Source organism: Pan troglodytes, chromosome 9 (assembly GCF_028858775.2).
Source record: "Pan troglodytes isolate AG18354 chromosome 9, NHGRI_mPanTro3-v2.0_pri, whole genome shotgun sequence".
In the NCBI taxonomy this organism is placed as follows: domain Eukaryota; kingdom Metazoa; phylum Chordata; class Mammalia; order Primates; family Hominidae; genus Pan; species Pan troglodytes.
In genome coordinates, this window is record NC_072407.2 from 112,022,239 (window position 1) to 112,048,661 (window position 26,423).

Here is a 26,423-nt window from a genome sequence, read left to right on the forward strand (position 1 = left end):
TTCATTCCAATAGAATAAAATCCAACTCCTTACCATGGCCCTGCATGATCTAACTCCTGCTTCCTTCTCTGACCTCATCTCTCCCCACGTAGCTCCAGTCACACAGGGCTTCTTTCACTCCTTCAAATATCCCAAGTTCACTCTAGCCCTGGCCTCTGCACCAGCTGTTGCCTCCGCCTGAAAAGCGTGTGACTCCCATTTCTTTATTCTCTTCAGTTGGAATATCTCCTCTACAAAAATTAAAAAATCGGTCTCTATCCAATGGCTGTGTTTTATTTTCCTCCCAAGATTTATCTAAAATTGGCCAGCATGGTGGTTTTTGCATGTAATCCCAGCACTTTGGGAGGCCAAGGGGGGTGGATCACCTGAGGTCAGGAGTTCAAGACCAGCCTGGTCAACATGGTGAAATACAAAAATTAGCCAGGTGTGGTGGTGTGCACCTGTAATCCCAGCTACTTAGGAGGCTGAGCCAGGAGAATCGCTTGAACCCGGGAGGCGGAGGTTGCAGTGAGCCGGGATCACACCATTGCACTCCACCCTGGGTGACAGAGCAAGACTCTATCTCAAAAAAAAAAAAAAGACTTATCTAAAATTACTCTAGATATTTACTTGTTTTTGAGTTTGCTCTCTGTCACTTCCCTGAGGATAAAATCCATGAGTACAAGTATTATGTTCATTGCACTGTTTCTCCAGTGTGTAGAATAATGCTAACAAGTGCTCAATAAATGATTGTTTAATGAAACAAGCTGACATGGAACGAGTCCCTATAGGGATGGGGGGAAAATACAGTCTGAATGGGAGTGTGCAAACTTGGCAGGAGGACAGAACTCAGGGATGAGGTGGAGATCACAGGATACATCTCATGCATAGACACTGCTCTCATCTCATCTAGGCAATTTGGGTTTTAGACTTTGGAGAAGCCCTCAGAGAGAAGAAATCAAATAACAATGTATATGCCAGTATTTCTGTGTACATACTGAGGGCACGAGGCAGACTATCCCATTGGCAGGAGAAGGTTACTGTTAACAGCAGTTTGACAGGAAGATGGTTGGAGCCTAAAGCAGAAGTGCCTCCCGTGTGCCAGGTCTTTTCCCTAAGCACTTTGCATTCATTAGCTTATTTCATCCTTACAACAATCTCACTCTAAAATAGGTATTATTATTCTCATTTTATAGATGAGAAAAATCAAGGCTCAGAAAGGAGGTTATGGAGTGATATTTTGGCAGCATGTAAATAACCAATTCCTTTCACCTCATGCAATGGTTTGTAACCTGGCCGCTCATTAGAAATCACTGGGAGCTCCTGAATATCTTGATGCCCAGAAACCATTTCAGACCAATTTCATCAGACTCTCTGATGGTAGGATATAGGTGTCAATAGTTTGCAAAGCTTCTCAGTAATTGCAGTGAGCAGCCAACCTTCACAACCACTGATCTAATGGGTTTTGTGACCACTGATGATTCTGCTTGATCCATGCCTCCATTTTTTAAATTAGGGGTTGAAAATTAGTGATATGCTAACCCTGTAATTATTTCTGCCTGTATTAAAAAAAAAAAGAGAGAGAGCTTTCCCTCATCAGTTGGGTTACCTGACTGTTCTAAAATACAATTCTACTGAAAAGGTGGGACAAATTCTTAATTCTTTTCTCATATTTTTTTTTTTTGAGATGGAGTTTTCATCTTGTTGCCCAAGCTGGAGTAAAATGGCATGATCTTGGCTCACTGTAACCTCCGCCTCCCAGGTTCAAGGGATTCTCCTGCCTCAGCCTCCTGAGTAGCTGGGATTACAGGTGCATACCACCACGTCTGGCTAATTTTTTGTATTTTTAGTAGAGATGGGGTTTCACCATATTGGCCAGGCTGGTCTCGAACTCCTGACCTCAGGTGATCCACCCACCTCAGCCACCAAAAGTGCTGGGATTACAGGTGTAAGCCACCGCACCTGGCCTCTCATATACTTCTTATTCCATGCGGGAAACCCACATGGTTACACTAGTCAGATGTCAAAGAGGCTAATAGAAGGGGAGCCCACCAGGATTCTGACTCTCAAAACCCTCATTCAAAAATTATCTTGTGTATAATCTTTGATACCCTCGCTGTGTGATTATCTGGGCTGATTTTCTGTTTGGTCTCCGTATTAGTTTCCCATGGCCACTGGAACAAATTAACACAAACTTGGAGGCTTAAAACAACAGAAAATTTCTCTTTTCACAGTTCTGGAGGCAGGAAGCCTGAAATCAGTTTCAGTGGATTGAAATCAAGGTGTCAGCAGGGCCATGCTTCCTCCAAGTTCTAGCAGAGATATTCCAGCATCTGGTGCTTGCGGCATTCCTTGACTTGTGGTTGTGCCCATCCAGTCTCTGTCTCTGTGGTCCCATTGCCTCTTCTGGGTGTGTCAAATCTCCTTTGGCCTCTCTCTTATAAAACACCTGTGATTGCATTTAGGGCAAATCTGGGATAATTTAGGATCATCTCCTCATCTCAAAATATTTAGCTCAATCACATCTGCAAAAGGCATTCCCCCCCCCACCCCCCACCCTCTGTTAGTGAAGAGGTTCCAGAGATAAGGAGGTGGATCTCCTTGGGAAGCCATTTTTCAACCTACCATAGTGTGACGGTTAATTTAATGCTGACACACTTCCCTGGGCCACAGGGGGCTTAGAGATTTGGTCAAACATGATTCTGGGTATTTCTGTGAAGGAGGTTTTGGATGAGATTAACATTTAAGTCGGTGGACTGGGTAAAGCAGATTGCCCTACATGATGTGGGTGGGGTTTATGCAATCAGTTGAAGGTCTGAGTAGAACAAACAACTGACCCTCTTCCTAAGAGCATTTTCCTGCCTGATGGCCTTCAAACTGGAACATCTTCCTGCCACCTACCAGCCTTCAGACTCCAACTGGGACATCAGCTCCGAAGATTTTGAAGTTGCCAGCCTCCATAATCATATTAGCCAGTTCCTTAAAATAAATCTCTTTCTCTGTATGTACACATCCTATTGGTTCTTTTCTCTGGAGAACCCTGACTAGTATAACAGTCTCAGGAGAAGACCAGCCTTATGAGGAATCAGTCAAGATGTGGTTTTCCTCTTTTCACTCTCTCCCTCCTCCTAAATCCTATCAATATTACCTCTTCTCCTAAATCCTATCAGAGGAGGAAAATATATATGTATAGAGGTTGAGTATCCCTTATCCAAAATGCATTTCAGCAGCGTTTCACGTTTTGGATTTTTTTAGATTTTGGAATATTTGCATATATATAATGAGAAATCCTGGGGATGGAACCCAAATCACAAAATTCACTCATGTTTCATATATACCTTATACACATAGACTGAAGGTAGTTTTATACAAGATTTTAAATAATTTTGTGCATGAAACAAAGTTTGTGTACATTGAAACATCAGAAAGCAAAGGTGTTACTATCTCATGCCAGTGTTCAAAAGGTTTTAGATTTTGGAGCATTGTGAATTTCAGATTTTTAGATTAGGGAAGCTCAATCTGTGTGTGTGTGTGTGTGTGTGTGTGTGTGTGTGTGTGTGTGTGTGTGCGTGCGCGCAACCTAGCAATCACCTATTAGAATATTAGAAATGCCCATCTCCCTGCAAGTATTAACAACTCAGACTCCTCTCCCTCTCCTTCTCTGTAATTTCACTTCCTTTGTATTACAAAAACCTAAAAATTATCTTTGTTCTTGCTCTTCTCGTTCTGTCTCCTTTTAATTTATATATATTAACTTCTATTCCTCAACTTTATGATAGTTAAACATTTTTCATCTTCTTTCAAGATTTGCTCCACAGTTAATCTCAAAATGTGTTTCCACAGCTTCCTGTGCTTCTTAATAAAGTTAGGCAATGCTAGATTTCAACAGAAAAAAAGGTTGTAAATCTCTCAGATAATATCCCACTTCATTCCAGACCTGTGGTTTTGTTGTTGTTGTTGCTGTTTTTGTTTTGTTTTGTTTTGTTTTGTTTTTTGCAGGACAGTTTAACCTTGTCTTTCTAGAGTTTGGCGAGGCTCATCAGATCTCAATTGGTTCCACACTCTTTTCCCCTACTTGAGTTCTCAAATAGCTCTATTTAACATCAATATTTCTTTCTGTGTTCATGGCAGGTGGTAATTCATTTGTAAGTGTTCACTTGGCCTTGAATGTCTTTCACAGTATTCTGTCACCAACCGAGGGAAGGAAAGTGCAGTGCAGAGGCACCAACCAGCATGCCAAAAAACAATTATATCCTTATGCTGGGCATCCTATCCAAGAAACTTCACACCGGGTTGTTTTTTTTTAATCCCTTGCTTTCCAATTTCTCAGGGAGGTACATAAGTGTCCTCACATTTTACAGGGAAACAAGATAGTACTTGATATTAAATTATGACAATCAAGGCACTGCATTACAGGAACATGACTTTTTTAGTTCTGTTTATTTGTAATAGCTAAAATACTTCCTACCATGTCAAATAAAGTGTATTTTCTATTAACTTGCATATACTTCTCATCAAGCCGATACTCCTACTATGTGACTCTGTTGCTAGACCTCAATTATTCGGAAAAGTTTAAAAATTGGGTGTGTGGATAATTTAATTTTCTGGTAACTCAAAAGAAAATCATTTTTATTCTCAATCTTTATTACTAAGTAACCTTTCTTGGCCAGGCATGGTGGCTCACACCTGTAATCCCAGCACTTTGGGAGGCCAAGGCAGGCAGATCACCTGAGGTCAGGAGTTCAAGACCAGCCTGGTCAACATGGTGAAACCACATCGCTACTAAAAATACAAAAATGAGTTGGGTGTGATGGCGGGCACCTGTAGTCCCAGCTACTTGGGGGGCTGAGGCAGGAGAATTGCTTAAACCTGGGAAGCGGAGGTTGCAGTGAGCCGAGATCACGCCACAGCATTCCAGCCTGGGTGACATAGTGAGACTCTGTCTCAAATAAATAAATAAATAAATAACCTTTCTAAAATGTGAGTCCATTCCTCAGTCTCAGTAAGCATGGAATAATAGACATAATTGACTTAGTTCTAGATGACTAGGGACTTTGCAATATGGTGGGATGAATACTCTAAAAAAACGAAATTATAACCAGAGTAAATGTTCTTCATCTGGGGCTCAGATAGAGCTCCATGGTTTATGAACTGCCTGAAGTTATATACAAAATATAGTACATTTTTCTGTGAGAAAATTGATAATTTTTATGAAATTTTTAAAGGAGCTGAGATGAAAATAGACCACCTTTTTAGAATATGCAATGTATGTAGAACATGATACTAATTATAAAAGTTTTTTTTAACTACAAAAAAAAACACCTACATATTCCTGTTCACGGCTCTACATAAATATAGTAAAGTATAAATCCTCCTTGGAGTTGATAAACACCAAATTCAGAATAGGGCTGACCTCGATGCCTTAGTTTGCTCAGGCTGCCATAAGAAAATACTACAGACTTGGTGGTTTAAGCAGCACAAATATATTTCCTTATAGTTCTGGAAGCTGGAAAGTTCAAGATCAAGGTTTCTGCTGATACAGTTCCTGGTGAGGGCTCTCTCCCTGGCTTGCAGATGGTCACCTTCTCACTGTATTCTCACATGGCAAAGAGAGCTCTGGTGTTTCTTCCTCTTCTTATAGGACAACCAGCCGTATCAGATTAGGGACCCATTCTTATGACCTCATTTAACCTGAATTTCCTCCTTAGAGGCCTCATCTCCAAATACAGTCACATTGGTGGTTAGGCTTCCACCTATGAATTTTCCAGGGGAAACACTATTCAGACCATAGCACTCTGAGAAAGGGAAATGAAAAAGGAATGGGATTGGAAGATACATGGAGAGTTTTGAGACTATATACAATGTTTTTCTTCTAAATAAATAAATAAATAAATACTTGAAGCCAGTGTGGCAAAATTTGAAATCTAACAGGGTAAGATACATATGAGTTCTCGTTATATAATTCTCTATGATCAAAATATTTTTAAAAACAAGAAAAAACCAAGCACGAACTTGTTTAGATTTTACTAGAGTGTAAGCTCCACATGGGCAAGGATTTGTTCCCTACTATACCCACATTCCTTAAAGCAATGCCTGGTCCAGAATTGGCATTCGTTATATATTTGTTGAATTGAATGAAAAGCCATGGATAGGAAATTAACTTGTATCATTCCTGAGCCAAAAATGTTCAACAACCTTAAGGTAATGTTGTATTCATTGTCTAGGGTTTATTTCCATAAATGAATATTAAAAATCACCTTAACATACAGGAAATAAGGGCCTAAGTATCAAAATGATAATAGTAGTGAACCCAGGTGTGAATGCAATATCTTAATTTATCATAGAATTGACGTGTCAGAGGTTTGGGATTAAACTTGACTTTTTAAAATATTATTCATGCCAATTACATTCCCTTCTAAGGAAATACGACTTCCCCCCAGCCCTGCTAAGGGACGGCAGCAACGATATCTAACGTAGTGCCTGTCTCCCCCCGACTGTAACTGATGGAATCAATGTGGGCACCTGAGCTTGGAATGCCTCATCTTTTAGCTCGCCAGCAAGCTATGAACTGGGTGAACTGTTTCAAAAGGATAAGCTGAGCCAATCAGATTCCTCTCCAGTAAAAGAGTTCATGGAAACTGACAGATGGAGCAATTGACAGCAAAGGCAGAAACTGAAAATTAAGAACTGTCATAAATGTTGAGGCAGTCATGGTGGACCAGGTAAAGGCCAAAGTTATAAGAAAAATGAAAAGTTTGCATATAAAAATGCAGATGAAGGCAAATGGTAAAGGGAGGAGCATAGAACAGACAGGAAAAAGAGATGTTGAGAGAGAGGGAAAGAGAAAGGAAGGCTGAGATCATTCCTAAATCAACCTAACTAAAAATCATCTCATCAACCTCCTTATTTTATAAGCCTAAAAATTGATAAGTTGGTGACTTGCCCAAGGTCAAGAGTGATGGGGAAAGGACCCTTGCTTCAGTCTTTTAATCTTACTTCGTGCTTCTCAAATTCTATAATGACTCCAGTGATGAGGAGAGTGATGAGGGCTCAGAGGGCACAATCTAAATACGAAATTCCTCTGAAGTTGCAGTCTATTCCATGGCACCTCTGCTTTAATATATGATGATATTTAAATGCATGGTATATGAAAGTGTATCACATTTGATCTTGTGGTTCTCTACTCTGCTCAGCACACTGCATATCCTCCCAGTTTGAGAAGAAGGCTCTATCACAATCCAGGACTCTCTTCATTCCCACATCTGGCAGTTTCAGGTGGAATTCTTTGAATGTGAACTCTGAGTGTGTAATAGACATTCATTTGGACAAGATCAGATAGATGGGCTTCAGGTGGACTCTTGCCTGCAGAGTTATCGCCTATACTTATGAGTCCCTAAAGCCTCCAGCCTTCTGGAGTCAATCTTCCCTTTAACAGCTTGTTTCAGCAGCCTGACCATCATCATTTCATATGCTGTGAGATGGCCAGTGTCCTCCCCAGGAGGCGGTGCCTATGTTGTCATTAGCTCCTTTCACCTCAGTGAGCTCTTACTACCAAATTTTGAATCTGCAAGTCGAACACTAAGTGCACCCCTAGAAGACAGCTGCATTGCTGCAATGTCCAGCAAATAACTGGAGCACCAGACACCTTTGTTCTTAAATGTTCCCAGATCACCTCTGGAATCCTGTTTATATCTTATCCTGCTACTTGCCCCCAGAGGCCTCACCCCTTCCCTGGGGAGGTCTCTAAGCAAACTTTAAACTCCCCTCTCTTTCTTGAACAGAGCAGCTCAGATCTCTTTTGGTTCTGCTCTTCCTTTTAGGCCCATGTCCTGTGGGCATCAGCTCCCATTGCCAAACAGGTCCATTTATGCATTTTGCAGAAAGAAAAAAATATTTACCCAAGTTAAGGGAAGTTTACAATATTACATTGTAAGGTCACGGTAGGCCTCACTGAAAATATGAGATTTCAACAAAGACCTTAAGGGCATGGAGCAGCTGGCTAAGTCATTTTCTGGAGATAGAACATTCACAGGGGGAAGAGCAAAAGTCCTCTGGCAGGAGGGGAGCTGGTGTGGGCAAGGAGAGAGAGTAGAGAAAGAGATGGGAAAGGCAAAGAGGGTATGATCCGGTCACAATATGCTTGCAGCATATTGTGTGGACTAATGGGAACCATTCTGAGGTTTTGAGCCAGAGAAGTGACATGATCTGACTTTGGTTCAAAGGACTCTGCCTGAGCAGCTTGAGAAGGCATCTTTGTGTGGGGTCAGCCTGGCACGGGATGTCAAAGCCCATGCAAGGAAAGGGTATCATCCTAGGCAGTAACAACCTGGTGAAGATAATCAGAACCCTGAGAGAAATGATGTCTGTGTAGGGGAGGGGTTGCAATGAAAAAGAACCAGCATGCCTTGGAGAAATGCCTGATTCCAAGGCTCAGACAGGGAAAGTATAGGATGGGCCTGGAACATCTCACTGTGCCAGAAGCCAGAAAGTGTTCAAAGAATGATGGGGACAGGGCAAAAGGACACAGATGCCAGCTTTAAATGGTTTCCTCTAGCCAAATTAAGATCGATTCAAACATCAAAATAATGATAGCAATTAGTAAAGTAGGAATAAAATAATAAAATGAATAACATTAGATAACATTAAATGAAAAGTGGAATAAAATAAACCTTGAGTCCATATAAATTTAAATAAATACAAGGATAAATTAACGTATGATGAGAAATGAAATAGTTACATAGTTTCCAAGTAACTTCATGGAAAATATTCATTAATTACAAAGAAGAAAATAGTAACTTTATAGTGGAGAAAATAGGCAGAAACCAAGGTATCAAATGGAACCTCATCAGGAATAGAACAAATTAAAGTTTTGTGCCACCTTATAGGATAGAACAAGAAAAACATGGCTAACTTATGTAATGTTTCTGCCACTGAAGCATAATCTGGATCTATTTATGAGGAAACGTGAGACAGATCCACATTGGGAAACATTTTACAAAATAACTGGTCTGTGATATTCAAAAGTATCACGGTCTTAAGAGTCAAGGAAAGATTGGTCTAAAAAGACATGACAACTAAGTGCAACCCATGATGTAGAACTGATGCTGTTGTTATAAAAGGCATTATTGGGACCAAACTGGTGAAACTTGAATGTGGTTTGAGGATTAAGTAATGGAGATGCATCGTTGTTAGTTTCCTGATTTCAGTGTTGTATGGTGGTTACACAGGACAATGTCCTTGTTTGTAGGAAATACACACTAAAATATTCAGGAGGAGAGGAGTGATGAGAATTGGGTCAGCAATTTATGCTTAAACGGTTCCAGAAACATAAGTTATTTGTATTGAACTTGCAACTTTTTCTGTAACTTTGCATTTATTTCAAAGTAAAATGATGATAAAAGAAAACTCTAAGCTGCAGTATTGAGACTACCAATGGGGTAGAGAGGGACTATTTAAGAGGCAATGACAGCCTCCCAAAGGTGAGAGATGAGGGTGGTTTGAAACAGACGGTAGCTCTGGCAGGGGCAGGAAGGGAATCCGATTATGGATATACAGCATACCGAAGATGCTGCATGATTTTCTGATGGATTAGATGACAGATATGAAGGAAAGAAAGAAAAAAAGGAAGGAAGGAAGGAAGGAAAGAAGGAATGAAGGAAGGAAGGAAAGAAAGAAAGAAAAGGAAGGAAGGAAGGAAGGAAAGAAAGAGAGAGAGAGAGAGAGAAAGAAAGAAAGAAAGGAAAAGAAAGAAAAGAAAGAAAGAACGAAAAAAGAAAAGAAAGAAAGAGAGAGAGAGAAAGAAAGAAAGAGAAAGAAAGAAAGGCAGATATTCAAGGATTCCAGTGTTTGGGGCCTGAGCAACTAGAAAGATGGAGTTAACATCAATGACCCAGAAAAGGTTATAGTTCCACCCTCTGCCTCCTTCCATTCCTCCCCACTTGCTTTCTTTCTGTGTCCTGACTGAAAATCACAGAGTGCCTTGACCATTCTGTGACCCAGCCAGCTGCAGGTTTTTCCCAGCAGATGTGAGCCCAATCCAAGGCATTAAACATTCCCAGGCGCTGATAAAGGTATCTAGGCTGTTCCCCAAAACACTGAAAGAAACTGGCCTCAGCTGAGTCAAATTCCTTAAACCCTCATATAAAGCCCATGCTCTGAGCCCCTTGCAGCAGACACACCTACGTAGAACACCCGTCTCCCCTTGCTCTCCGCACCAAGGATTGCTGCAGCACTCTGTATAAGTTTCCTTAGTAAATGCTTTGAACTGGTCACCTGGCCTTCAGTGCTTCTTTCTTTAGAAACCTAACCAGTTCCATCTCCAGACGGGTTGAGAGACTCCCTTGTGGGAATTCCCCTGCCCCTACTTCCGGGATGATTCTAGCAACAGATTTGGCAGTATGAAACAGTACGGCGGACTGAAAGCAGGGTATGGATGGGAAGATCAAGAGTTCAGCTTTTAATCTATTGAGTTCAATATGTCTATTGGACATCCAAGTAGATCAATTAGACTTTGGAATATATGAGTACAGAGTTCAGAAGAGAGGAGTTTGGGATGAGATATAAATTTGAGAGTAGTCACCATATGTAAGTTGGAAAACTAGATGAAATCATTAAGGATATGACTATACATAGAAGAGAGAAGAAGACCATATCCAAGGATCCAGATTTATATATATATATATAAAATCTCCAAACATTTATTACTTTAAAAGAAATATATCAGCCGGGCACAGTGGCTCACACCTATAATCCCACACTTTGGGAAGCCAAGGCAGGCAGATCACTTGAGGTCAGGAGTTTGAAACCAGCCTGGCCAACATGGTGAAACCTCATCTCTACCAAAAATATAAAAACTTAGCTGGTGTGGTGGCATGTGCCTGTAATCCTACCTACTCGGGAGGCTGAGGCAGGAGAATCACTTGAACCCAGGAGGCGAAGGTTACAGGGAACCAAGATCGTGCCACTGCACTTCAGCCTGGGTGACAAAGTGAGACTCCATCTCAAGAAAAAAAAAAAGAAAGAAAAGAAAAAGAAAAAAAAAGAAAAGGAAAAGAAATATATCAGCTTTATTCATAATTGCCAAAACTTGGAAGCAACCAAGATGTCCTTCAATGGATAACTGGATAAATCAACTATAGTGCATCCATACAATGAAATACCATTCAGCACTAAAAAGAATTGAGCTATCATATAATGTAAAGACATGGAAAAGACTTAAATACATGTTGCTGAGAGAAAGAAGGCAATCTGAAAAAGCTATATACTATATGATTCCAACTACATGACATTCTGGAAAAGGCAAAACTATGGAGACAGTAAAAAGATCAGTGCTTGCCGGAGGTTAATGGAGAGAGACAGATGAATAGGTGGAACATAGAGGATCTTCAGAGGAGTGAAATACTCTGTATGGCACTATAACAGTGGATACATGTCATTATACATTTGCCCAACCCATAGGATATACAATACCAAGAGAAACCCTGGTTATAACTAAGGCAGCTGGGTGATGATAATGTGTCAATGTAGGTTCATAAGTTGTAACAAAGGTAACTCTGGTGGGGGATGTTGGAGCGTGAAGTATATGGGAACTCTCTGTATTTCTATTTTCAATTTTGCTGGGAACCTAAAATTACTCTTAAAAATAGACTTTTTAAAAAGAGATACTTATAATAACATTTAAAAAGTTTGTCTCTTTGATTTGCCACATCAAACTTATAGTTCTGATTAGCTGAACCATCTTATACAAAATTAAAAATATATATACTTGTCTCCTAAAGATATCTAGAGAAAAAGAGAGGAAGATTAGTTATGCTGAATATAGCTTTTGCTTTAAAATTAAATTCATCTTTTTAAAATGCCACTTGTTTATAATAAAATGACCAGTGACTTGTATTGGCCTGAACAGTTCTGTATTTTACCTTCTTGTCTCAGTGGCTCTCTGTCTTAGATTCTATACCAGATCATTGTCTTAAGGGCCCTGCCAAAGGCTACCTAACTCTAGGACACAAATGTCAGTCTCATCTCATGAGTAGGGATCTGAAGTCAGAAACAGAGAGAAAGGAAGGGAATGATTTTGCAGATTTTCATGTAGTAGACACAGTAGATTATAGTAGACAAGTAATCAATATTTGCTAAGAGAATATAGACATATAACTGATACTAATTGATGATAGAAAGAATGAATGTGTTTATTAATTTGCAAAGTGATTGGAATGCTCAGCTTATACTCAGGACTTTTTTTCTCATTAAATTTTAGACTTGGAGGTTGTACCCCTCTGGGCTTATTTAATTTCCTACATAAAATAACATTTTGCCTTGAATATTTATCAAAAATTTAAAGTATCTTAAACATCCTTAAACCAATTCTGCTTTTCCATTTCCCCATTATTGTCAATAATGTCATCCTTTTGTTCTCATGGCATAATATGCATGGAGCTGCTCTATGTGCCCTGACAGTGCAGCGACTCCACTCCATGTTAAGCTCAAGAGACATTTGAGCCATAAAGGACAAAGTTGTGGCCTTAGCCAACAGAGCCCTTGCTCCCCAAACAGTACAATCTATGACATAATCCACCAGGAAGTCCCAAGCCATTAGTTAAAATGTGGAACTTTAGAGAAAGGGAGTGTTTGTTTTCACAAAGAAATCTTGATGATTCTTCCTGACTTCAGCCTGTCCTCTGTCCCTTTACTTTCTCAGTACCTCCACTCTGGCCAGAGTTTGCCCCCATCTGCCTGCCTGCCTCCTGCTTCTTTCAGCTGCCACAATTCCATACCGTACTTTGCCCACTGGGACTTTCCACACTGGTAAGGAAGCAAAGTAGAACCCAAAGCAAAATGTGCTGAACAGACCAAACACACATTTCATATGGATTAGGGTATAATCCAAGCTATAAAACTCTTAGAAGAAAACAGGGGGAAAAGCTTCATGATATTAAATTTAGCAATGATTTCTTGGAGATGATACCAACAGTAAAGACCAAAAAAAAAGAAAAAAAGAAAAAGAAAAATAGATAACTGGACTTCATCAAAATTAAAAACTTTAGGCCGGGCATGGTGGCTTATGCCTGTAATTCCAACACTTTGGGAGGCCGAGGCGTACAGATCACTTGAGGCCAGGAGTTTGAAACCAGCCTGGGCAACATGGTAAAACCCTGTCGCCACTAAAAATACAAAAATTAGCCAGATATAGTGGTGCATGCCTGTGGTCCCAGCTACTCAGGAGGCTGAGGCAGGAGAATTGCCTTAACCTGGGAGGTGGAGGTTGCAGTGAGCCAAGATTGCACCATTGCATTCCAACCTGGGAGACAAGAGTGAAAAACTCCATCTCAAAAATATAAATAAATAAATAAAAACTTTTGTGCATCAAAGGACACTATCAACAGAGTGAAAAGGCAACACACAGAATGGGAGAAAATCATACCTGATAAAGGATTAATATCCAGGATACATTTAAAATCCTACAACTCAAGAAAAACAACAACAAAAAAAAATCTGATGAAAAAATGGGTCAAGGACATGAACAGACATTTATCAAAGGATATACAAATGACCAAATAAGCACATGAAGAAGTGCTCAACATCACTACGCACTGGGGAAATGCAAATCAAACCACAGTGAGATAGCACTTCATACACTTAGGATAGCTAGTATAAAAACAAAACTAAACAAAAATTAACCAGTGTTGGCAAGGATGTGGAGAAATTGCTGTATGTTGCTGGTAGGAATGTAAAATGGTGCAGCCACTGTGGAAAGTGGAATGGAAGTTCCCCGAAAATTAAATATAAAATTACATAATCCAGCAATTCCATTTCTTGGGTATATACCCAAAGGAAAGAGATATTTGTTCACCAATGTTCATAGCAGCATTATTTACAATAACTAAAAGACAGAAACAACACAAGTGTCCATCAATAAGTGAATGGATAAACAAAATGTACTATATACATTTAATGGAATTACGCAGCCTTTTGGAACAAAATTCTGTGACATGCTACAACATGGGTGAACCTTAAAGGCATTATGTTTAAATGAAAGAAGCCAGTCACAAAAGGACAAATATTGTATAATTCTACTTATTTGAGGAACCTAGAGTAGTCAAATTCCTAGAGACAAAGTAGAATACTGACTCCCTTGGGCTGGATGAGGGGTGAAATGAGGAGTTAGTGTTTATCAGGTGCAGGGTTTCAGCTGGGGAAGGTGAAAAGGCTTTGGAGATGGATGGTGGTAACAGTTGCACAGTAATGTGAATGTAGTTAATGCCACAAAACTATACACTTACAAGTGGTTAAACTAATACACTTTGTTATATATATTTGCCACAATATAAAATATAATCTGGCTGGGTGCAGTGGCTCATGCCTGTAATCCCAGCACTTTGGAAGTCCAAGGCAGGGTGCATCACTTGAGGTCAGGAGTTTGAGACCATCCTGGCCAACATAGTGAAACCCCGTCTCTACTAAAAATACAAAAATTGGCCAGGCATGGTGGCACATGCCTATAATCCCAGCTACTTAGGAGGCTGAGGAGGGGAAATGCTTGAACCCAGGAGGCGGAGGTTGCAGCAAGTCAAGATGGTGCACTGCACTACAGCCTGGGTGACAGAGCGAGACTTAGTCTCAAAAAGAAAAAGAAAAGGCAAAGAAAAAATATAATCTAACTTAAAGACATAATATAAGACATACCAGTCTTGAATTTTATTAATCTCAAAACATAAAATAAAATAGAAAAAAAGTTATAAAAAAATAAAAGAAAGGGAAGTCCTAGCCAATGTAATAAAGCAAGAACATAAGATAAAATGAGTAAGTATTGGAAAGGAAGAAGCAAAACTATTGTTATTTATAGACAGTATGATTATTAAAATCCTATTGAATCTACCCAAAACAAACACTAGAATTAATAAGTGAAATTAGAATTCTTGGAGCATATAAAAAGTCTAACTGTTGTCCTATTTGCCACCAGCAAACAACTGGAAAATAAAACTTTTTAAAAATACCATTAAAAAATATCAAATCCCTAAAAAGGCATCCAGTGAAAAATATGCAAGATTTTAGGGCGGCCATGGACGGCAAGGAGGAGATGTACCGGCTCTGGAAAATCCGCAAGACCATCATGCAGCTGTGCCATGACCGTGGCTACCTAGTGACCTAGGACGAGCTTAACCAGACACTGAAGGAGTTCAAAGCCCAGTTTGGGGACAAGCCAAGTGAGGGGCAGCGGCGGCGCACGGACCTCACTGCGCTGGTGGCCCACAACGATGACCCCACCGACAAGATGTTTGTGTTCTTTCCAGAGGAGCCCAAGGTGGGTATCAAGACCCTCAACGTGTACTGCCGGCGCATGCAGCAGGAGAACATCACGCGGGTCCGCAGCAGGAGAACATCACGCGGGTCCGCAGCAGGAGAACATCACGCGGGTCCTCATCATGGTGCAGCAGGGCATGACGCCCTCCGCCAAGTAGTGCCTGGTCGACATGGCTCCCAAGTACATTCTGGAGCAATTTCTGCAGCAGAAATTGCTCATCAACATCACAGAGCACGAGCTAGTCCCTGAGTATGTTGTCATGACCAAGGAGGAGGTGACAGTGCTGTTGGCCTGATATAAGCTCCGAGAGAACCAGCTGCCCAGGATCCAGGCGGGGGACACCGTGGCGCGCTACTTTGGGATAAAGCATGGGCAGGTAGTGAAGATCATCCGGCCCAGAGAGATGGCGGGCAGGTACCTCACCTACCGGCTCATGCAGTAGCCACCTCCCTGACAGCCCCTAGAGGCAGACACATGGACAATGACCCCCGTCACCTGCAGGATGGATGCCCCTGCCCTGCCGGAGTCTAGCCCCCCAGCTGTCTCCCGGCTGCTCCTCCTCTGGGCTCCCCAAGGCAGGCAGCCTCCACTCAAGAGCTCGCATCCTGGGATGAGTCTTCCCATGGCCCAGCCCGTCCCATTCACCTGTGTATTTATGCGAGATCCGGCCTCAGGAGGTACAAGACCCCCACAGGGAGGTCACCTGGGGGCAGCTGGTGCCTGGCGTCCTCGCCCAGACTGCACAGGGTCCACTGTGTTGGGGGTTTGGGGCCCGTGTCTCCCACCAGCCACTGCTTCCTCCCGGGCTCTCAGCCTCCCACCCCTCGTCTTCCCCCCCTCAGTGGCCCTGATGCGTGGTGGCCCCCACCCAGTCTTGGCTCCTTACTCCATTCACAACTGCGCAGGCTCTCAAGACACCACGGTGCAAGATTCCAACTCAGCAGAGTTTTCGGTTGTTGTAGGAGGTTGGGTGTTTTCAAACATTAAAGACATTTTGAGTAAATAAATTTGCTTGATATAAACACCAAAATATATATATATATATATGTGAGATTTTATCCAGGCACAGTGGTGCATACCTGAAATCCCAACCTCCTAGAGGACTACTTGAGCACAGGAGTTTGAGGTCAGCCTTGACAACACAGTGAGTGCCTCTCTCTCTCTCTCTCTCTCTGCTCCCTCCCTCCTCCCTCTCTATCTCTCCTGCTCTCTCTCTGATTTCTAACTGAAAGCTGCAAAACATTGCTAAAGGAAATTAATGAAGAACAAATAAATGTTTATGGACAATTCTCTGAAAGCTGGAATGTTAAGATGTCCATTATTTTAAAATTGATATATAAATTCAATACAATCCCTATTAAAATTACAGTCAATTTTTTGTAAAAATTGACAAGATGAGTCTAAAATTTATATAGAAATACAAAGGAACTAGAAACAACTTTGAGAAATTACTTAATTTTAAGATTTACTAAAAAGCTACAATAGGCAGGGTGCTGTGGCTCATTCCTATAATCCCAGCACTTTGGGAGGCCCAGGCGGGTGGATCACTTGGGGTCAGGAGTTTGAGACCAGCCAGGCCAACATGGTAAAAATCCATCTCTACCAAAAATACAAAAAAATTAGCTGGATATGGTGGCATGCACCTGTAATCCCAGCTACTCGGGAGGCTGAGGCAGGAGAATCGCTTGAACCCATAAGGTGGAGGTTGCAGTGAGCCCAGATAGCACCACTGCACTCCAGCCTGGGCAATATAGTGAGACTCCATCTCAATAAAAAAGCTACAATAATTAAGAGTTTGATATAGGCATAAGCACAGATAAATAAATCAGTAGAACAGAAAAGAGAGTTCAGTAATAGATATGCTGAATTGATTTTTGAATGAGGCACCAAGTCAATTCAATGGGTCATTTGGGGTTTTTTTTCAACGGGTCATTTTTTTTTTAAACAAATGCTTCTGGAACAGTAGAATATTTGTACAGGAAAAAAATGAACCTTGATCTCATGTCACTCAATATACAAAAATTAATTTAAGATGGATCATAAACCTAACCATAAAAACCAGGACTATAAAGTTTCTAGAAGAAAACATAGAAAAATATCTTTGTGACCTTAGGAGTCCACCAACATTTCTTCAATAGGACACAAAATGCATTAATAAAATATTAATAGACTGGATTTCATCAAAATTTTAAATTTTCACTCTTTAAAAGACATCATTTACAATATAAACAGACAAGTCACACATAGGAAAAAAATATATTCACCATATATGTATGACAAAGAATGTATTTGTATTCAGAACATAAAAATATCTCCTAAAACTCAATAATAGAAAGCCAACCAATTTTAGAAATGGGCAAAAGATTTAAACAGTCACTTCATGAAAGAAGATACATGAATGGTCAATAAACTCACAAAAATTTGTTGAATGACAGCAGGAAAATGCTGATTAAAACTACAATGAGACAGTATTTCATTCACACTGAAATGGCTTAATCCATTTGGATGGCTGACTAAACCAAATACTGATGAGGATGAAGAGAAACTAGAACTCACATACACTGTTGGTGGGCATATAACAAGGTACAACCTCACTGGAAAACTCTCTGGCAGTTATGTATAAAGGTAAACATATATTTACATATGAACCAGTAATTCCACCCCTATGTATTTACCAAAGAGAAGTGAACATATATTCACAAAAAAAGAAAAACTTATGTAAGAATACTTATGAAAACTGGCCAGGTACAGTGGCTCATGCCTGTAATCCCAGCACTTTGGGAGGCCAAGGCAGGCAGATCACTTCAGGTCAGAAGTTTTAGATCAGCCTGGCCAACATGGTGAAACCAGTCTCTACTAAAAATACAAAAACCAGCCAGGCATGGTGGTGCTCACCTGTAGTCCCAGCTACCTGGGAGGCTGAGGCAGGAGAATCGCTTAAACCTGGGAGGCAGAGGTTGCTGTGAGCCAAGATCACACCACTGCACTCCAGCCTGGCTGACAGAGTGAGACTCTGTCTCAAAAAAAAAAAAAAGAATACTTACAAAAACTTTATTTATAACAGGCAAATACTAGAAACAATCTCAAATGTTAATCAATGGGAAAATGTATAAACAAATTGCAGTATATTTATACAATGGAATATTACTCAGAAATGAAAAGAAACAACTGCTGATATACACAACATGTATGAATCTTGCAGATATCATGCTGAGTGAAAAAGAAAAACAGACATAACAAATATATACTGTGTGGTTCCACATAAATGAAATCCAAAGACAGGGAAACTTAATTAATGGGGATGGAAATCAAAAAGTGGTTGCCTCTGGAAAGAGGAGGAATTGATTGGAAAAGGGTATGGGAGAATTTGTTTTATTTTATTTATTTATTTGAGACAGGGTCTGGCTCTGTTGCCTAGCCCAGGCTGGAGTGCAGTGGCACAATCATGGCTCACCGTAGCCTCAACCTGGAGTATGAAAGAATTTTCTAAGCTCATGTTGATATTCTATATCTTATTTTGGGGGTGGTAAAATTGAGTCAATCCAATTGTCAAAATTCAATAAACCAAACATTTGATAAAGGATTAATATCCAAAATATATGAAGAACTCAAATAACTCAATAGCAAGAAAACAAATAACCTGATTAACAAATGGGCATCAAGTTCAACAGAACTGAAAAGGAAAAAAAAACACAAGAATCTGAATAGACATTTCTCAAAAGACGACATATGAATGGCCAAAAGGCATATGAGAAAATGCTCAGCATCACTAATCATCAGGGAAATACAGATTAAACCCACATTGGGGCCAGTTGTGGTGTATCAGGGGAACCACCCCCAATATTTCAATGTAGGTTCTTTTCTATTTTCCTTAAGTGTCGGCCAGTCTGAGAAATGAAGGGAAAGAGTACAAAAGAGAGAAATTTTAAAGCTGGGTGTCTGGGGAATACATCACATGTCGGCAGGTTCCACGATGCCCCCCAAGTCGCAAAGCCAGCAAGTTTTTATTAGCGATTTTCAAAGGGGAGGCAGTGTACTAATAGGGTGTGGGTCACAGAGATCACATGCTTCACAAGGCAATAAAATATCACAAGGCAAATGGGGGCAGAGGAGATCACAGGACTGGGGTGAAATTAAATTGCTAATGAAGTTTTGGGCACGCATTTTCATTGATAACATCTTATCAGGAGATGGGGTTTGAGAGCAGACAACCGGTCTGACTAAAATTTACTAGGCGGGAATTTCCTCATCCTAATAGGCCCAGGAGCCCTATGGGAGACCGGGGCTTATTTCATCCCTTATCTTCAACCTTATGAGACAGACATTCCTAGAGCGGCCATTTTAGAGACCTCCCCCTAGGAACGCATTCTCTTTCTCGGGGCTGTTCCTTGCTGAGAAAAAGAATTCAGCGATATTTCTCCTATCTGCTTTTGTAAGAGGAGAAATATGGCTCTGTTCCACCCAGCTCTCAGGCAGTCAGACTTGATAGTTATCTCCCTTGTTCCCTGAGCATCGCTGTTACCCTGTTCTTTTATCAAAGTGCCCAGATTTCATATTGTTTAAACACACATGCTATACGAACAATTTGTGCAGTTAACGAAATCATCACGGGGCCCTAAGGCGACAATACATCCTCAGCTTATGAAGATGACAGAATTAAGAGATTAAAGACAGGCATAGGAAATCACAAGAGTATTGATTGGGGAAGTGATAGATGTCCATGAAATCTTCACAATTTATGTTCAGAGATTGCAGTAAAGACAGGCATAAGAAATTATAGAAGTGTTAATTTGGGAAACTAATAAATGTCCATGAAATCTTCACAATTTATGTTCTTCTGCCATGGCTTCAGCTGGTCCCTCCGTTCAGGGTCCCTGACTTCCTGCAACAGTGATGTCTCATGCCCATAATCCCAGCATTTTAGGAGGCCAAGGCAGGAGGATTGCTTGAGCCCAAGAGTTCGAGACCAGCCTTGGCAACATGGCAAAACCCCATCTCTACCAAAATATACAGAAGATTAGCTGGGCATGGTGGTATGCACCTAGTCCAAGCTACTTGGGAAGCTGAGGTGGGAGGATCACCTGAACCCAGGAAATTAAGGCTGCAGTGAGCCATGACTGCACCACTGCACTCCAGCCTTGGCGACAAAGCAAGATGCTATCTCGAAAAAAGTAAAATAAAATAAAAATACTTTGAAACTATATTAATTACATTAGTGTGATATGGATGTAGAAATATGTAGATAAATAAAATATTTTTAAAATCCAGAAACAGGCCCATACATAAATAAGAATTTAGTTTTCTCAATAAAGGTGGCATTTATAACCAGTTAGGAAAAAACATACTTATTTACCAAATAGTATTAGCATAAATAGCTACTTGAAAAAATAAAACCAGACCTTTACTTCACATTATATACAAAAAAAAATGGCAAATGTGCTAAAGAGCTAAAAGTGAAAAACAAATTAAAAAATCAGAATAAAATACAAAAAGAATTTATAATCTTAAGAATGTAAAGCCCTTTTTAAATTATGAAATTCCAGAATTCAAAATTGAAAAGACTGATTTAATTAAATAAAAATAAAAATGTGATGATTAAACATACTGTAAATTAATTTAAAAGACAATACTGGTATAAAATATTAAAACATAAAACAATTAATATTCAATCTATATACAAATCAAAGGTTATAAAAAGGTAACTGACAGGAGACATATAACTGGACAAAAAAGCCTATCAAAAGTTGTCTGACTTCACTGATAATCAAGGGGGAAAAAGTGTCTTTATATTATATTTCTCCCACCAGGTTAATACGAGTTTAAAAGGTTTATAATACCTAAAATAAGCAAAGATGCAGGAAAATAAGCACTGTTAATTAATAAGTGGGTAAACTCTTTGTAAAAGGGAATTTGATAGTACTTAAAATTTCAAATCCATATACCTCTGGCCCAGGTATGCCATTTCTAGGAATCTGTTTTATAGAAATTTTGTCTACATGCACAAATAAATATGTATTAGAATCTTCATTATAGTATTGGCTAAAGCCTTTAAAAATAGAACAATATAATAGGGGAATTAATAAGCAAATTGTTAAATAAACCATGAAACAATCATATGGAAAGTCATGGAACTATTACCAGAAGAAAACAGACCAAATTTTCTGACATAACAAAAATTTTACATTCATAGTACAATTTGAAAAACAATGCATACACAATAAGCTTATTTACACATTTTGGATATATGTGGATATTGTGTAAATGTTCAGAAAAAGACTGGAAGGATACACTTCAAACATTTCACAGAGGTTACCTCTGGGAAGGGTAGTGGGAGTAAGCAAAAATTAAGACACCATTTAACATTTTGTTCCATATATCTTCTGTTGTTTGAACTTTAGCTTGTACCTCATTTATCTGATTGGACTATGTGGAATTACTGCTGTAAAACAAAAAATATCTGAGACAAGTCTTAATCAATTTAGAAGTTTATTTTGCCAAGGTTAAGGACATGCTTATGACACAGGCTTGGGAGGTCCTGATGACATGTGCCCAAGGTTGTTGGGCTACAACTTGGTTTAATACATTTAGGGAGACATAAGACATCAATCAATACATGTAAGATGCACATTGATTTGGTCCAGGAAGACAGTGCAACTGGACACGGGGGCATCCAGATCATAGGCAGATTCAAAGATTTTCTGATTGGCAATTGGTTGAGTTATTATCTAAATACCTGGAATCAATAGAAAGGAATGTCTGGGTTATGATAAGGGGTTGTGGAGACCAAAATTTTATCATGCAGATGAAGCCTCTGGGTAGCAGGCTTAAGAGAAAATAGATTGCAAATATTTCTTATCAGACTTAAAGAGTCTGTTCTATCAGTCTTGAGATCTCTGTATTGATATTAATGCTGATCAGCTGGGTCTGAATTCCAAAAGGGAGGAGGGTATAATGAGGCATGTCTGACTCTCCCTTTTCATTACACAGCCTGAACTAGTTTTTTAGGTTAACTTTGGAATGCCCTTGGCCAAGAAGACAGGGTCCATTCAGATAGTTGGGGGGCTTAGAATTTCATCTTTAGTTTACACTGCTTATTCGACTATTTTAACCTACAAAAACAGCAATTTCGTAAGACTCAATAGAGTAAGAAATTTATGTGTACTGGCTTTGTAATTTAAATAAATAAGAAAAAAGAATCTATACACAGCCTTGGGATGGAGTTAAAATGAGCAGCATTATCAGGACTCTAAGGGTTTATGAGACGCTGTCCAAAAGGAGGGCAGCACGCAGTCATTTCTCATCTAAAATAGCTGCCCATCCAGCATGTCGTCCTTTCTGCTTTCTGTTGTTCAGGAGTTGTATAATCCTCTCAGCATAGGAAGACAGAGGCCCCTGCCTTCTCCTCAACCCTCAGACCCTGGCTCTTGACTGTGACAGAGGTCTCATAGCTCTTTGTACACATCATGACATTTTTACATGCTAGAAATACAAATTTCACATTTTACAAGAGTGATGAGAAATGTGATTGTCGCTATTTCTACACCTCCATTAGTAATTTTCTAAAAGTAATCCTGAATTCTAACAAATTACAGTAAAAGCAATGACCCAGGCATCTTTTTTTTGCCATTACCAAAAACCCCATTAGCAATCTTATTTAAATAGACTGAGCCATTTCCTATAACCACTGCAAATGATTTTAAATCAATCCACATCTTTTCTCTAGTTGAACATACAGTTGTTAAAAACTTCATTTATTTTTTTAAAAATAAGCTATGCTTTCTTATGACCTTTGCACCGACTTACTAAGAATACCAGTGCAATAGTCTCAGTTTAAAAAAAAACAAGCTCTTCCAATCTATTGAAAGATGGCAGGTATAATAATTTGCTTTTAAAAATTTCAACAAAGTAAATTTGAACAAGGTCTGTAGGTTAGGAAATAGTATTAGATTGATGTTAGTTTCCTGATTTTGACAATTTCTCTGTGTAAGAATATGTTCTTGTTTTCAGAAAATACACACTGAAATATTTAGAAGTAAAGGGTCATTATATGGCAACCCTCAAACATCAGAAAAAAATGATTTGCATACATATATAGAAAGAGAATTATGAAATGAGTGATAAAGTAAGTATTGTAATATGTTAATATCTGGTAAATGTGGGTGACAGGCCAACAGAAATTGTTATTCTGCTTTGCAACTTTAAGTCTGAAATTATTTAGAATGAAAATTAAAAAAAAAAAATTCCCCCAGCTACTCAGAAGGCCAAGGTAGAGGATCACTTGAGGCCACAGTTTGAGACCAGCCTGGACAATATAGCAAGACCCCATCTCTACAAAAACAAACTTTTAAAAAAATTAAGCAGGTGTGGTGGTGTGCACCTGTATTCCCAGCTACGCAGAAGGATGAAGTGGGAGAATCACTTGAGACTAGGAATTCAAAGCTGCAGTGACCCACGATCATGTCACTGTACTCCAGCCTAGACAACAGAGCAAGACCCTGTCTCTTGAAAAATATATGTATTTTCCCCTAAAATGATTCATAAATTCAATAACAGTAACAAATGCTACTGCCCCTAAGTGCCCCTGTAGCAGGTGGCAGGCCAGGCCTTCACAAGGACCCTTTCTAATTCCAATTCCTCGAAGCGATATTATTGTCCCTGTGCTACTGAGTATGTGAGGGCCTCAGCCAGCAGTTCAGCAGTGCTCCCCTGTGCCTACATCCAGCCCCATCTATTGGCTTCAGGGAATATTTTAAGTCTTCACCTTCTCTTCAAGCCTCCTTCCTCCCTCATGCCCCCAACACCCTTATTCCCTCAGCACATTAATTCATGCCTTTGTTCATTATTTAATTATTTACTTTCTCTTCTACATATTCTGAATCTTTTCCTCTCAACTGACTTGTCTCAGGCCATACCATGGTGAAGGCACTCACATCCTTTTTTTCTTTCTTTTTTTTTTTTTTGAGACAGAGTCTTACTCTTGTTGCCCAGGCTGTAGTGCAATGGCACGATCTCGGCTCACCACAAACTCTGCCTCCCGGGTTCAAGCGATTCTCCTCCCTCAGTCTCCTGAGTAGCTGGGATTACAGGTGCCTGCCACCAAGCTCGGCTAATTTTGTATTTTTAGTAGAGACAGGGTTTCTCCATGTTGGTCAGGATGGTCTTGAACACCTGACCTCAGGTGATTCATCCACCTCGTCCTCCCAAAGTGCTGGGATTACAGGCATGAGCCACCATGCCCAGCCCACATCCTATTTTAAAAGTCCCCCTTAACCCTATTCCACGCTTTTGTCTTCCTTTCATAAGCAGGTTTTTGAAAAAAAAAAAAAAAACCTATATCTCCAGCTCATTTCCCATTCAAACCAGTGAAGAGAAAGGATGTATGTCTGTATCCTACTATGTGATATATTTTTTTTTTGCCAATTTTTTTGTATAGGCTTCTAGTGAGCAGAGAAAAATCAAAATAAGAAAAAGATAGGGATGGTATCTATAGGAAAGAAAATATAGACTTTCTCCCTGGTATACAAAAACACACAGTGAATAAAATAAATCATTGCTGAAAATCTATGTACAAAGCACTCTGTTCTGTATTAGCTACTGGATTTTTGAGAGAAGTTTCTTGTCCATAATATATTTCTGGCCAAAAATATAAATCCCACCACCAGAAACAAAACAAATTCTAAGGACAAACATTCTTAAAGTAGAACAATATCAAACAATCTTCTAGTTTTTTAGCTGAGATAAGATGCTGGCAACAAAGAAAATTAGGAATAAAAACTGCTGCCAGGTGAATCCAAGATCTAATTATTTTATCATCAAAGGATAGTCAAGTAACATCTCCAATTCGAAGAAGGCTTAAAACACAGGACAGTTTGGGGCTTATTCCTTTGGGCTCATAGTGTCCTGTGGATCAGGTAGGACACCCAGCGGAACCACAATTTCCAGTTGAATGAACCTGTCCCAGTTGCCACCTCCCTTCAGGAGGGGATTGTAATTCACTTCCTCTCCATTTTCTGGGGCCAAGGTACCACCCCCTGCATCTGAACACTTAGGCACTGTGTGAAGACAACTTGGAGTTGCATGAACAGGGGGAACATTCAGCATTGTTAAATGAAAGGATAAATGGGCGAATTGTATCTCTAGTGTCCAGCACATAGATGAAATTTTATGAATATTTCTTGAATGAATAAGTAAACTCACAACCCAATAGTCAGAATTCAGGGCAGTATTCCTGGCCCTACAGTTGTAACTCTAACCCTTCCCCACTCTAGACTCACATTCCCTTTCTTTCCCAGGCTCACCCCATCTTTTGGAAATATTTGAGGACTTGGCTGAAGGTGAAGACCATAAATTCATCTAGTATCGTTTCAGAGCCAAAAGCAGGTAAAAGCAAAGAACTTGGATTGCCAACTCAGAGGTGTTGGTGGGAGATGACTGGCTCAGTGCCATGAAATGGTGCTGAACAGTTTCTCTTAGTTTTCAGTTTCTATCATGATTCATCCAACAAGTCATTATTGAAAAACTATTGTGAGCCAGACAGTATCCTAGTCATTGGGTATAGAGCAATAAACATGTCAACAAAGGCCCCTGAATTTAGGGGTTTCCATGTTCTTTCATTCAGATGACAAGTATTAACTGAGAAGCCAGGCCCTTTATTGAGCACTGGGTGTACATTCCTGCCTCCATGAAATTTACATTCTAGTGGAGGAAAGCAAGAAAATAATTAAATAAATAAATAACATATATAATATATTGGAAGGTGATCAATCTTGGAGGGGGTAAGAGGGGACTGAAGCAAGGAAAGGGGATAGGGAGTACAGATAGGGGATGCAATTTTAAATAGTGTGGTCTAGGTAGACCTCACCGAGAAAGTGGTATTGAAGCAAAGTTCTGCAGGAAGGTGAGGGAGTAGGAAAATGGGAAAGAGCATTCCAGACAGAAAAAAGCAAATGTAATATCCTGAGTTGGGAACACCCCTGGCATGTTCAAGAGGCAGCGAAGAGTCCAGTCTGGCTGAAGCAGAGCAAATGAGGAAGAGAGGAAATCATGTTGGGCCTTCTTGGCCATTGTTAAGACTTTGCCCTTTGCTCTGACTGAGATAGGAAGGCACCATAAGGTTGCTAACAGAAGAATAACGTGATGTGAT

The 26,423-nt window shown here is 39.8% G+C and overlaps 1 protein-coding gene and 1 pseudogene across 3 annotated transcripts in view; one reads left to right on the forward strand and one right to left on the reverse strand.

Annotated features, from left to right (window-relative positions):
* LOC134807377 (uncharacterized) overlaps positions 1 to 26,423 on the reverse strand; it is a 348,735-nt gene that overhangs the window by 295,162 nt on the left and 27,150 nt on the right. The window lies entirely within an intron of this gene.
* Positions 15,038 to 15,753, forward strand: LOC466774 (DNA-directed RNA polymerases I, II, and III subunit RPABC1-like; annotated as a pseudogene).